Below are 15,564 nucleotides of genomic sequence, written 5' to 3' on the forward strand. Positions count from 1 at the left end.
AAATAACAGAGTGCGGAACCTCTGAATCTTGAATGAAAGCCTCGAAAGCAGATTTACAAGAATAAGCATCGTTATTTGATAAAGACCAACAGTGGCTATCCCTATCTTCCTCCATACAACTAATTTTCACTCCCCTAATTTTCAGGAGCATTTCCAGATTGAGGTAAGAATCAAACCTTGACCAAACCCAATCACCCTCCGAATCCACAACATCAGCAATCCTCCAATTACGAATCTCAAGAGGCAGCGGGGAGATACACACCTCTAACAATGGCTTTTTACCAATCCAGAGATCATTCCAAAAGCTGATAGATTTACCATTACCTAGCGACCAACCAATCCCAGAGCAAAACTCTGAAAACACAACACTAAGACCTTTCCATAAAAAGGAACAACTAATAACTCTCTCTTTAGGACCCCCAAAAATCCTATCTTTTCTATATTTTCCGCACAGCAACCGAACCCAAAGAGAAGACGGGAGATGCCACATCCTCCAAAGAAGTTTGATGACTGGTGGTGAATTCTCGATCGGAATCCTTCCCTGCGGGGGGCGCCGTTGGGATCAGCGGGGGGAAGCTCCGATGCTAAAGTCAGTGTAATGTAGTAGAATAAACTATAAGCACAAAGTAGGGTTAAAGAGAGTGTGAATGTGTACCTCAATAGCTTGGGATGCAAGCTATTTATAGTCATGTAGTTGTAACCCTCGGTAACTAGAAAGTCTCCATTAATGCTTCATTAATGGCGGTTACTGATCTCATTCAAGTGTGACCGTTAGCTTATTAATGAGTTTATCAGTTGCCTTTATCGGGAATCGGTGTAACTGTTCTAAGGGCGAATCGAGGTGAGACGGTGGGTCTCTCGTTGGTTTGACTATGGATAGCGTATGGAGGAATCCATGTGATCCGCCATCCAGGTGACTTGCTTGATACGCCATGGCTTTCCCAATCATCCGGATACGCGGTCGTTTTGGTTAATTTCCCTTTCAGTCCCGTAAATGATATCCAGATGTTATCAAAGTTTCATTAATAACACTTTATTATTGTCCCTGGCTTATCTAATCCCCTGGCCTCCCATATTTTTAGGTTGACAAACCTCTTTCCAAGGAACAAGATGAATTTTTCCCCTTCTTTGCGTCCCCCCACAGGAACCGACGATTGATTTTATCAAGATCATTAAGAACAGGCTCAGGCAATCGACAAGCTTGCATAATATGATTCAGAACCGCACAATTGACCGACTGAATCAAAGTAAGACGGCCCGTAAGAGAAAGGGTTTTAGCTTTCCAATTGGCACATTTGCTATTAGTCTTGTCGAAGATCTCTTTAAAAGAAACTTTAGAGACTCTATCACTATGAAGGGGAATCCCCAGATACTTACCCAAAGACTGAGTCAGAGGAATACCCGAGATATTACTCAACCTTTTGCAAACTCTTGGATCCATATTTTAGAACATAACATCCGAGACTTTTGGATATTAATCTTCTGGCCTGAAGCAGAGCAAAAACAATTCAGGATATCCATAATCACACCAATTTGCTCCTCACTTCCTTCCACAAAGATCATAACATCATCTGCAAATAACAAATGAGTAACCGAGGGATAGAATTTATTGATGGAAATCGGATGGAGATTCCCATTGCAGACAGCTTCTTGGATAAGGTAAGTCAATCTTTCCATAGCAATAACACATAAGAAAGGACTCATAGGGTCCCCTTGACGGATACCCCGGGATGGAGAAAACTCTTCTGACATATCCCCATTAATCAAGACTTGAAAAACAGAAGAAGAAATACAAACCTCAATTAAAGTCCTCCAAGAATCCGGGATGCCAGCTTTTTTCAGACTATCAATGAGAAAACTCCAGTTGAGCCGATCATAAGCTTTTTCTAGATCCAGTTTAAGAGCCACAATACCCCTCTTACCCTTTTTGACTTTCATGGAATGAACCATCTCTTGAGCAATAACCACATTATCCATCATCTGTCTCCCCGGGACAAAACTGCCTTGATTCTTGCTAATAATATCAGGGAGAATACACCGAAGTCTATTAGCCACAATTTTAGTAATGGTTTTATAAATCACATTACACAGACTAATATGCCTCATTTGTAAAAAAGAAGATGGCTTCTCCACTTTGGGAATCAGGACCAGAAGAGTTTTATTCACAAGCCTACTATCCTCGGTCCCATTAAAAACACCTTTAATAAAGGTATAAATACCTTCCTTAACCGTATCCCAATCTTTATGATAAAAACCGGCAGAGAAACCATCAATCCCAGGAGCTTTCGTAGCCCCAATGCTAAAGATTGCCTTATCAATCTCTTTCATATCAATAGGATGGAAAGCTTCAAGAACCTTATCTTTACACAATCTAGGAAAAGAAGACCGAGAAAGAGCTTTATCCAGATCCACAAGTTCCTCTTTGAATAACTCCTTATAGAAATTAAGGGCCAAGTGACGGATATCCTCATCTTCATAAACCCAATCACCATTCGGATCTTTGATAGTATCAATCCGATTTTTCTGTCTTCTAATAACAGTAGACAGATGGAAATACCTGGTATTGCGATCTCCATCTTTAATCCAAGCTTTCCTAGATTTCTGAAACCAAAGCAATTCTTCTTGATGCAGCACAGCTTCTAACTCCTTCAGGAGGGTTCTAAGAAGACCATCCAAACTGTGATCATACCTAAACTCCAAAGTACGATGGATACCTGATAGGGGTAAAAAACACATATCTTTGGGTACGGTTTTAGGACAGTTTTTAGCGTTATTTCATGAATAAGCGAGCAATTCTCGCATTTATATGCTTTTGTGTGAGTTAGTTAGAAATTGGAGATGTTCTATTTACTTTTCGTTGTTTAGGCTCGTTTTCTGGATATTTTAGGCAATTATGGCCAAATTGGCATGTACGTTAAATTTCCATTGTCTTTTATGACTAATTGATCCGCCAAAAGTCGCACCAAACGGAGTGTTTACTCAAAATAAGCGATTGACGGGTCAATTTAGCCTCGGAACTAATGTTATTTGAAGTTTTCGTGTATGTGCAGGCTAAAACAGGAATGAGTTTGGGTGAAAGTTGCGTTTCGGGACATCCAGCAGTCGTGCAAGGCGTTTTGGGCAATCCCGCTCGTCGAAATGGCCTTTTTAGGGCCGGATTGGCGAGCTGGCACTGCCAGCCTGTCGAGCAGGCCTTTCAGGGGCCAGATCGGGCGAGCTGGAGGCCAGCTCGCGATGAGCTGGCTCGCCCAGCTCGGTGAGCTGCCCTACGGGAATCAGTCAAAAGACTGATTCCCGGTCCCACGAAGCCACGATTGACTCCACGACTTTCCACCTGCAAAAGGATACGAATTAGGTCAGAAAGAGGGCCCGAACCGCGTCTATAAATAGGAATTTCCAATTGTAAAATAGACATCTTTTATCTTTTGTAAAAACCTAAGCTTCCACCTTGAGAAATCCTCTCCACCTCCTCCATCTCCTTCAACCTCCATTGAAGACACCTCCGAAGCTTCGTTCATCGAGGATTGCTCAAGTTCCATCCTTAAGTCCTAGGAAGACGCCTGCATTGGTAGACAGGTTCCCTGAAAGGGATTTTTCTTCTTTTACATTCTGTCTAGCCTTTGATCCATGTTATGAATCCTAGGCTCATTGTATCTTCGTGACAATACTTTTCATCTTTAATATATGTTATAGTTTTGTTTATTCAATTGTTCTATTGCTTAATTCTTTGTCTTACGCTTTGTCTGATTGGTTTAACTCATTCGATAATCCCAAAATTAAGTTGGCACATATTGCGAGCTGAATCTGACCTAGTCAGTGCCTATAGGATTGATGATCCTATAGAAGATTAAGCCCAAATTGCTGAGCCTTAGAGCTAGTTTCGGCCTTACAAGGGAATCACGAACTTGGGACCTAAGTGACTTAGATTAGGTTTTAATTCCGTTGTCTAAACAACCTATTTTCATTGTTATTGTATCACATCATGTTCCTTCGGGTAATTACATTGGCAAAAGATCACCTAGGACTAGCTTAACTTAATTAGGAGTAGAATAACTTAATTAGGTTTAGAATAACTTAGCTAGGAGTAGAGTAATTCAACTAGGAGTAGATTAACTTAATCAAAACAACCTCAAAACCCACACAGCCTAGATAACACCTGAGACCAAGTAGCTCGATACTTGCAGAAATAAATCATGTGGATTCGATACCTGGACTTTCCAGATTTTATTACTTGATAACGACGGGGTACACTTATCCCTTAGTGAGCCTTCTTTAACGGAGGCGCATCAAGTTTTTGGCGCCGTTGTCGGGGATTTATTTCTTCTGCAATATCGAACCAAATGTCGATTTGTTAGTTTAGGCATTCTTTTGTGAATATCCTTGGTCTATATTGTTTATACTTGTTTATATATAATTCTTTATACTTTTTGTGTGAATGTTTGTTTTTAATTTTTATTGTTATTTCTAATGATTCTTCTTTTTTGAGAAAATGGCTAGAAACATGGAAATAAGGAGTCTATTACGCATTTGCTTAACTTCCTATCTACTCACGAAGATCAAACTGATGATTTGTATGCCTCAATTAAAAATTTATGCATACAAAAAGGGATCCTAGTTGATTCAACTGCGGATGAATCAACTAAAGAACCCAATTTGGTAGGTCAGGTTGATAAGGTAATATCTTTTCCCATTAACAATGAAGAACTGATCCCTAATTATGAGAAACCAAAAGTTTCAGTATTAATTGCGGAATCAGTTGAAATTGAGCCTCTAGAGAAGAATCCAAAAATAGAAGAGTTCGGTTTTGCTCCAAGTCCAGAAATTTTCATTCTCTTTGATTTACCAAGGGAATCAGAAAGTGAGCAAACTAAACTTTTTCATAACTTATTTAAATTTTGTCCTTTGTTTTTATTAAAATTCTTTGAAACTGATAATATGTTTTGCAGGTACAGGTTATTTATTCAGGAATTTGAATTCCTAACGTGAATGTCAGCATACACCTAGGAGGGAATTCTACGTCGAGCTCACCGACTATAACGTAGCATTTCTTGGGAGGCAACCCAAGTTTGAATAAAACTTTTCAGGTTTTTACTTTTTAATAAATTTTATAGATATACTTTTAGGTTGGTTTAGTTCTTTTACGTTTTTTTTATTATTTTCAGTGCTCGGGTTAAAAAAAAAAGTCGAGGAAATTCGCCCCGGGAGGCCCAGCTCGGACGAGCTGGGCGCTGCCGAGCTGGCTAGCTCGGCCGAGACGGGCAAGGGTTCGGGATTTTTAAATCCCGAACTAAATATGTATATATATATATATGAGGGGGATGAACATTCATCCCCCTTCTTCATCTTCTCTCTTTTTCTCTCTTTTCTCTTTCTCACAACCCTAACCCCCAAATCTTCGTTTCTAACCCGAAATCAACGAACAAGGTACAGGTTCTTACCTATTTTTTATTTCTCACATGATTCTAGGATTAGATTTTAGTTTAGAACATTGGTTTTTGAGTATTGGGTAACCCTAGGTTTTGGGAACTTTTACCCCTTTTCAAAAAGATCACTTGTTTGCTTGTTTTTATTGTTTTTCTTGCAATCTATGACATTGTTATGATCAATATGTGCTTTAGGTATGATTTGAGTTTTTAATTTATGAGTTTTTGGAGAAATTGCTCCAATTGGGTAAAAACTCCATTGTTGCTCAAAGTTCAACTATGCAGTTTATAATTGAAAGCTTGTCAATAGGACCCCTTTTCACATTCTTAACGCATTTTGGTCACTAGGCCTCGTTGATTTTGCACGGATTAAGAGTTACGGGCTAATTGCTTCATTTTAGGGACCAAAACCCTACATTTTGGTCCCTAAGTTTCTAAACTTCAAACATGTCTATAGGTTGGATATTTGGGTATTCGGGTATGATTATATGAGTATATTCTAACTAGTCCGTTTTGGTCTCCTTTCTTATTTTCAGGAACTATGGGCAGAAAAGGCAAAGCCAAGGTTGTTGTTGACAACGAGGCCGACTCCGACATCGAGTTCAGTGACGCCTTGCAAGATAAGTATGGTTCTCTTTTTGGGTTAATCGATGAGAGCGGGGGGAAATTATATGATCGTTTTTCCAAACAAGACCATTCCCCTCGAATCATCATTGACCAAAAGTACTTAGCATCCATAGGATTGGACAAGGATTTCAAGGAAATCCTAAAGTTCCAAGGCTGGTATCACCTAGCCACAAAAAGGACTGTCGCCTATGACAACTACACTGTAGAGTTTCTAAGTACCCTAAAAAAGGAGACACCCGTAGGTATTGATAAATACTCCTTCCGACTGAACGGTAGACCTTATCGCCTCAGTGATACAACAATAGCAGCTTGCATGGGAGTTTATAGCCCAAACGATGCAGTCTCGGGTTTTGAAAAACCCATGACTTTGAGCGACGCCTGGTACGAATTGACCGGGTCGTCATATTATGACTCCAGCACTGCTAGCCCAATCTCTCTTCGAGACCCACTCTTAAATCTTGCACACAGGGCCGGCCCTGGACCTAGGCCAAGAGTGCGCCGGCCTAGGGCCCAAGGCTGTAAGGGGGCCCAAAAATTTTATCAGATCTCTAAGTATATATAAATTCTAAACAACAACATAAATCAAAATCAAATGGGTCTCCTGGTGGCAGAGCATAGAACTTCATTTTAAAAGCTCATGTGCTCAATTCGTGAATAGAGCTTATTTTTTTAGACAATACTTTTTAAGAACATAATATCTTTTAATGTCAAAATGATACTTTAAACTATGTAAAATGATAAACTATGTAAATCAAATAAAATCTTTTTAATGTCATTAAAATGATACTTTAAACTATGTAAAATGATAAACTATGTAAATCAAATAAAATCTTTTTAATGTCATTAAAATGATACTTTAAACTATGTAAAATGATAAACTATGTAAATCAAATAAAATCTTTTTAATGTCAAAATGATACTTTAAACTATGTAAATCAAATCAAATTATTATTTTTAATATAATTTAAGGATTAAAATTTATAAATTAAGAGTTTAGGATATATTTACTAAAGTTTATAATTTATGAATTGGGTCTAAATTTTTTAAATTAGAATATAAAAAATCATACTTTATTTCGTATATATAAAAATAATGGCATATTGAAAAGTAATTTTGATAAAATAATTTAATTGTAATTTTGTAACCAATTTGATATTTATGTAAAAAGCTCTAAAAATTATTTAGGTTTTAAAGGATCCAAATAATTAATATTTTAAACTCAAAAGAGGCCTAATTTGACTTTTTTTTTAATACAGATTGAGGGTTAATTTAAAAATTACACTCATATTTAACATTTGTGGTATCCAAAATTTTATCATATCATTTGGTAACATTTTCACAAATGACATTTAACTCATTTTGGATGGAAAATTAATCAATTTGTTTTTTTTTTTTCCCACATGACACAATTGTTGACATGCCATATGTACATGCGACAATTGATTTAATTTTTAACCATATAAATTTAATATGTATATAAATAAGGAATTAATTTTTTTTTCTCATTTATCCACGTATTAAGTCTATGTAAAAAAATAAAATAAAATAATTATTGGCAAAACATTTAACAAATCGATTATTTTCTTATAATAAAATGAGTTAAATTTCCCTTATAGAAATATCCTAATGGGCAAATGTTATCAAATAATAACACATTAGCCAAATGATAAAATTTTGGATACTACATAGGTTAAATAGGGGTTTTATCTATAATTTAGAGAAATTGTGAAACATCTTTCATTTTGGATAAACTTGTATTTAGTAATGTAATAATACATGCCGTATAATTAGTAATAAAATATTTTTTTATTTATCATCTATTGAAATATATTTTAATTTTTTTTATATAAATTTTTTTTATTAAAGGGGTCTTTATTTATTATTTCGCTTAGGGTCCGTAAATTATCAGGACCGGCCCTGCTTGCACATAAATTTGTAGCACATAACCTATTAGGCAAGAACGAGAGTAACAAGGTCTCTAGCACAGAAGTGCTTGTATTGTGGTGTGTGGCAAATAATAAACCTGTTGACAATGTTAAAACCATCTTTGAGGGTTTCCGGAGCCAAACAAGTAAGAAACGTGGCTCCATTGGGCTTAATTATTATTTGGTGATCCACTTCCTTGAGGACCAGTTCAAAGGCTTGGTCATCACCGAAGATGGTTTCCACCCTACACTGCTTAACGCTAATTTTTTGGGAAGATCTACTTTTCATGTAGTTTTGAACAGTGATCCATCTGCAGGAGCAAGCTCAAGCAGCCAGTTGTGGAAATGGGCACGGAGACCACCACAACAAAGAGAGGAAGAGAAAGTAGAAGCTGAGGGGGAAGGAGCTGCAGCTGCAACAGAAGGGTACCAAACGGAGTACCAAGAGCCGGGGTGCAGGCTCAATTCCAAGCTATGAACACGATGATGGTAGAAATGCAGGATATCAACCTCCGAACCTTCAGCACTGTTCAGCAAATGGACCAACAGTTCACCAATTTTGAGCAGAACATGGATCGGAGGCTCACGGGTCTCGAGTACGTAGCAGCAGACTACTGTGAGTGCTACAACATGCCATGGCCATATCCCCCAGCCGATCAGTAAGTTGTCTTCTCCACCCTAACTTTTTACACTCGTGTTTTATGGTTTTAGATGCAATGTTGGAACTTATTGCATATTTTAAGTGTGAGGAGGAGGGGTAGACAAACTTACAAAAATTTGTATAAAATTTTAAATTTTTGTTGCGTCGTGTCTAGTTTAGTTTAACGTTTTCGGGTTTTATTTATGTTTTTGCATGTTTAGGACCTAAAACCGTGAACCTCCTTCGAATCTAAACTTCGTTATTTGTCCTTGAGGGCTGAGAACCGAATCTAAGATTGCATGACAACTAGTTTAGGTGTAGGACACAATCATTGTATCTCTGAAAGCATGAGCTAAAGTTTGCATTTAGACCCTACTTTTAAAGAAATGCTAAAATCATTACTTAGGTAGATAACTTAATAATTGAAGGCATGTGATATTAAACTTGAGTTTGGGAGAACTAGTAAGCACAAATTTGAAACCCAAGAGTTGTGAGTTGAATTTGAGCCCAAGAGCAAACATCAAAAAGCTCTTTTTCTTGACATTTTTGTGTGAATGCTTTGACTTGTGGAAAGATTACAGATTTTGCACCTAATACTGAGTTGAACCTACATGCGATGATTTGAGATGTTAAACGATGAATCAGCCTCATTAGAATTAACCTTTTTTTACCTTATTTTCTCTTTTTCATCTACTCTAGGAAGCCCATTTGAGCCTGTATTTTTGTATCTTGTAGATTTTTCTTTCGTTCTAACCCAATTTTTGCAAACCATCACTTGGTTTGTTACTTAACCCGAGTTTTTGCAAAGCTCACATTGAGCCTTTGTTTTCTTCTAGCGCTTTATCTTTGTTTATGGCACCATAGTAGCAAGCCAAAAGACTAAGAGGTGAATGAGAATTACTATCCAAAAGAAAAAAAAAAGAGAAAAACAAAAACAAAAAAAGGAAAAGAGACGAACAAAAGAAGGAGAACCCTATCTCCCAGTTCTTAAAATTAGAACGTCTCAGAAAAAAAATATGTGAATAAAAAGCTCAATCACTTCGCAATTTGCTAAAGCCATTTTTAAACTTTGTTTTTCTAGCGCTAGAACTCCTAACATTTGTTGTACCTTTAACCCTCTAACCATATTACAACGCCAATTCGAGGTTGTTTTTTATATCATCGGAGTCATATAGCATAGTAGAGGAACTTGGATGAACGTGCGAAATCAACATAATCCTAAGCAAGAACTTAAGCCGAGAGTAAACACTTTAGCCACCAAAATTGTGTGAATTGAGTGAACTACCTATGGTGAGGTGTTTTGCTTAGCTATCCCCTTAAGCTCGTTTAATTGAACATGTGTCCTTTCTCTTAAACATACGACCTGTGATAATTGAAATGCGGCTTTTGGATATCGTGTCTCTACTTTGTAATTCCGAATGCATGTAATTACAGATGCTCGAAATTGTGTCAAGCACCTAGTCAAACCAGGAGGTTTTCTAGCTTGCTTGTGATTGCGGGTTTAGTTTTTTAGTTTACTTGGGGACAAGTAAAGTTTTAAGTGCGATGAGGTTTGATAGGGGTCAAAAACCCCTATCTTTGGGTACGGTTTTAGAACGGTTTTTAGCGTTATTTCATGAATAAACGAGCAATTCTCGCATTTATATCCTTTTGTGTGAGTTAGTTAGAAATTGGAGATGTTCTATTTACTTTTCGTTGTTTAGGCTCATTTTCTGGATATTTTAGGTAATTATGGACAAATTGGCATGTACGTTAAATTTCCATTATCTTTTATAGCTAATTGATCCGCCAAAAGTCGCACCAAACGGAGTGTTTACTCAAAATAAGCGATTGGCGGGTCAATTTAGCCTCGGAACTAATGCTATTTGGAGTTTTCGTGCATGTGCAGGCTAAAATAGGAACGAGTTCGGGTGAAAGTTGCATTTCGGGACATCCAACAGCCGTGCAAGGCGTTCTTGGCAATCCCGCTCGTCGAAATGGCCTTTTTGGGGTCGGATTGGCGAGCTGACACTGCCAGCCCATCGAGCAGGCCTTTAAGGGGCCAGCTCGCCGAGCTGGCTCGCCCAGCTCAGCGAGCTGCCCTGTGGGAATCAGTCAAAAGACTGATTCCCGGTCCCATGAAGCCATGATTGACTCCACGACTTCCCACCTGCAAAAGGATATGAATTAGATCAGAAAGAGGGCCCGAACTGCGTCTATAAATAGGAATTTCCAATTGTAAAATAGACATCTTTTATCTTTTGTAAAAACCTAAGCTTCCACCTTGAGAAATCCTCTCCACCTCCTCCATCTCCTTCAACCTCCATTGAAGACACCTCCGAAGCTCCGTTCATCGAGGATTGCTCAAGTTCCATCCTTAAGTCCTAGGAAGACGCGTGCATTGGTAGACAGGTTCCCTGAAAGGGATTTTTCTTCTTTTATATTCTGTCTAGCCTCTGATCCATGTTATGAATCCTAGGCTCATTGTATCTTCGTGACAATACTTTTCATCTTTAATATATGTTATAGTTTTGTTTATTCAATTGTTCTATTGCTTAATTCTTTGTCTTACGCTTTGTCTGATTGGTTTAAGTCATTCGATAATCCCAAAATTAAGTTGGCACATATTGCGAGCTGAATCTGACCTAGTCAGTGCCTATAGGATTGACGACCCTATAGAAGATTAAGCCCAAATTACTGAGCCTTAGAGCTGTTGGTCCCTTGTTTAGTTGCAAGTATAGTTCCAAGGGGGGGGGGTTAGGAACTATTCAAACTTTTTTCAAGATAAAGGCAGACTTCTTTTTCAAAGAAAAAGGTTTTAACAGCGGCGCTGAGTAAACAGCAAGATACTGGCTTAGTCAACAGGTGACTAGGTTAGTTTCTTGGCTTGAGTCAGGAGATAGCACTTAGAGTCTATTCCTGAGCTCAGACGTTTAATGCGCACAACTCAACTTGACCTATTTACTTGGTCAGTTTTCGATTATTTAAGCAAGCAATACAAATAAGGAGTTGAAGGTTTAGAAATACTTCACTCAGCAGATTTATCCAGGTTCGGCTTCTTTTAAGCCTACGTCCTGTCCCCGGAACACTTCCGAGATTTCAAATCCTCTACTGAGTTCTTTAAAGGTAGAGCCTCAAACCTTTTACAATATCAGCAATTGAGTATGATAAGAGTACCTTCCTCTATACTTCTACTCAATCCTAATCTCTCTGCTGAGTACTTAAAACCGAGTACTCAGCCTCTCCTTTCTATCTCTAGAAATGATAAGTGTTTTGTCCTAATACAAAGATGTGCTAAGACACTTTAGACGATTTTACAATCACTCTAGACTTTTACACAGATGTGAAAATTGTAGTGTAAGAATTTGCTTTGCTTCTTTTTGCTTGCAGAACTTGTAGAGATTTGGTCAGCGTAATGGCTTGATCAAGTTCTATATTTTGTGAAGCTTCTGATGGCACTATTTATAGAGACGTTTGGGCATTCGGTCATTTCGAATTTCGAAATAACCGTTGGAGGGAAACGACTATATGTGGTTGTCATCCTGACTTGCTCAGAGCTCTCTGCCAATCAGAATTGTGTATCTTCTGTCCTCGGTCAGCTCAGCAGATGGTCTCTCCTTTTATGGTAAAGTCAACTGGACAACATACTGTGTCGTCTGAATTTTGCCAAAAGAGGAAACACTTTGTCTGGAAGTTTTCCTTTACCAGCTGCTGTCTTGTACGCTTTGTCGAGACTACTCAGCAGCTTCATCTTGAAGTTGTTCCCGAAGGTCTTCTAGATTCTTCTGTTTGCTGAGTTGCGTTTTGAACAAAACGGCAACGTCTTGACATACGCGGGCCGAGTGTACTGAGTTGTTAGACTTGGGCATTGGCTTCCGCAATGGGCTTGGGCCTTTTGATTCTTATGTCTTATAATATTTTAACTCAACATTGAACAAACACATTAGTAGAATTAAATCAAAGCATTTAAACTTAGTGTGTTTAGAATATGTATATTATACTTAAACAATTTTGTCAAATCAAAATTATGTGGAAAGGTGTTTCAACAAACTCCCCCATTTTGATGTTGGCAAAACTATTCAGTAAGGAACTCAGTATGAGCTCCCCCATGATAGTTGACCTAATATTGTTTAGCAAACTCCCCCGTAAGGGGTTGAACTACTGACTTAGTTTTACTTAAAACATTTAAGGATTTAAATGAGTAAGTCTAAGGTCAGTTTTTAGGTATAGGTCAGCTATATCACATATTCTATTTACTCAGTGTTAAGCGGAAGGTTTAAACATATAGAGCGCGTGCTGAGTAATTTGTTCAATGAGTTCTTATCAGAATATTTCATAAGTACATAGGTTCATGTCAAACATGTTATCAGCATATCATTTAGTTAATAAACATTACAAGTTTTAAACATAGCCGATTTAATTTAAGATACATAATGACTCAGTACTTTAATAGCATATATCATAACTCAGGATTTGAATAAGAAAAGTAAGTATGATATATTGATAGAAGTCAGCGGTTACACAGCAAAAGAAATAAACACAGCACATAGATTACAAATGTTAAGACCTAGCCTATCTATTTCTTTTTCTTGCCCTGTGACTGACTTCGCTCGTACTGACGTTGCTCATGCTGAGCTCTAGCAGCTTGTGCTTTCTCCCCCATTTTGTCAACTTCAGGAAGCTTGAACGCATCGGTTAAGACAGCACGAGTCAGTTCTTGTGAAAGCTCTTTTAGCTTCTCAGCACTCTCATTTACGCCATCAAAAATGGCAACTCCATCAGCTGATACTTCAACTGGTACTCGAAGATCAGCAGCACTTAGCATGTTCACACTGAAAGCTTGAGCTTTGGCTTGCCAGATGAGAGCCTCAGAGAGGCCAGCAAAAATCTGGTGGAATGTCTTCAAGAGAGCTGAGTCATAATGATGACGCTGGATATTATTGTGACGGATGTGGTTGAAAGATTGTTGTGCGAGGGACAGCAATTCATTCTGCTTCAACGCGTCAGTATCCATCTCTTGTTTGTTGAGGTTAAGTAGCCTGATGGCCTCACCGATTTGCTCAACCGAGCACTGACTATATGACACCATTTGCTCATTTGTCTTTAGTTGCTCAGTATGAAGCTGAGTAAAGAGCATTTTGAGTTCCGAGGAAGTGGCGTAGTCAGTGTTTACGGCAGACAACTTCTGAACTTGCTGATGAAGAGAGTTCAGATGTTGAACTGTTGTCAGTTGTATCTCTGCCAACTTGGCAAGTGAATCCTGCTTAGCTTGCTGAGCTTGAAAAGATGGGACTACATTCAACAGATCCTTAAGTCCCTTAACTTCGTTGAGAAGCTGAGTGACTTGGGAGAGCTGAGTTGTCTCAGGAAGTGAAGATCCAGCAGCAGGCGAAGCGGAATGTTGAAGATCTTTGATTAGAGCTTGCACTGAGTCGATGAGCTTTCTACCGGACTCAGTGGCAGCCAGATGCACAATGGACGGAGTGAACGGTGTATGAGTTGTTGGAGGAATTGTTGATTGATCAGCAGAGAGGCTTTTGGTGGAAGTCATAATCCGAACACTGTCTGTGCTGACGGCGGAAGGATGGGGAGTCAGCACCATGCTTGAGGAGACAGCATGAACAATGGACGGTTCAACCCGACTGGTTGAAGTGGTTGAAGTGTTATGGTCGGCATGTTCCTGTTGAGAAGAAACAGAGGCTTGTTTTTCCAACGGCGCTGAAGTAGAGGAAGTTGATGGCCGTTTGAAAGACTTAAGTTGAACAGTAGAAGGGTCCTTAGTTGTTTTTGAAAGAACAATGTCAGGAAGAGTCGGTAGTTGCACAGGAGGTTCACCGACGATCTTCTCACTAGCTTTAACCAATTTTCGCCTTCTACGTGGTGGAGTGAAAGTAGGATTAGCTTCTTCTAAGTGAGTAAGAGAGGGTTCCTGTTGCTCAGTATGAGTCTGGTTAGCTTCCTCATCAACTTGCTCAACTCCCACAGCTAACTCAGTGTCAACCTGCACATCTCCACCAGCTAACCCAGTGTTAGCATCCTCAGCTTCAATTTCGCTGGCATATTCCTCAGATTCTTCAGCGTCATCCTGACCGCTGGCTTCAGCTTCCTCTTCAGCAGTGCTGTCTCCATCAAGTTCTTCCTCAACTTGGGAGATGAAGTGGTCATCTAACTGAAACTCAGTTTCCTCAGCATTAGTACCATGGCATTGAGTGAAGTGAGAATCACCCGGTACAATGAAGTCGGTTGGTATGGCTTCAAGAGGAGTCATAGATGAAGTCTTCTGCTTCTTCTGAGGTAGCTCAGCAGCTTCCTCAGTTCCAGGCTCGCCTTACCTGGTTCTCTTTTCAGCTGATTTACCAGCTGACCTCTGTCTCTTTGCTGGAGACTCAATATTTGATGAAGGAGTCTCAGCAGATTTTCTCTTGCGAGAAGCTGGGGCCTTAGTTCTTCGCCCTTTCTTAGGCTCAGCAACAAATTCGTCAGCTTGGTCAGTTTGCTCAGCAGCAGCAGCTTTTCCCTTGGCCAGAAGTTTGGCCAGTTTTATCCTTGCTTGGAGTAGAAGGGTTTCGTGAAGGTTCATCGGAGCTGGACTTTTGGTGACCGGCACCGGAGACGTTGAAAGACAACTTAGTCATTCTTCGAATATTGAGAACTTAGAGGGATTTGAGAGAGAAGAGGTTCAAGGTGGTTTCTTTGCCTTTAGAATTGATTAAGCGTAAAGAATAAAAGATGGGGAAATTCCCATAATTTATAGACGGAGTGAACGGTGTGGATCATAATCAAATCCATATGTCAGTTTTGCCTTGGGATCATGTACCGACAATGATCCTAGCATTTATGACACATTACGGCGAATACGTCATCCTAGGCTATACGCGTGCTTTGCATTTATGCTAACGGATCAATCACTCAGTATTTAGAATGTCAAGCGTTTGATATTCTGAGTGGTCAGTATTGTTTTTAAGGATGA

This window comes from Euphorbia lathyris, chromosome 5 (genome assembly GCF_963576675.1).
Source record: "Euphorbia lathyris chromosome 5, ddEupLath1.1, whole genome shotgun sequence".
In the NCBI taxonomy this organism is placed as follows: Eukaryota; Viridiplantae; Streptophyta; class Magnoliopsida; order Malpighiales; family Euphorbiaceae; genus Euphorbia; species Euphorbia lathyris.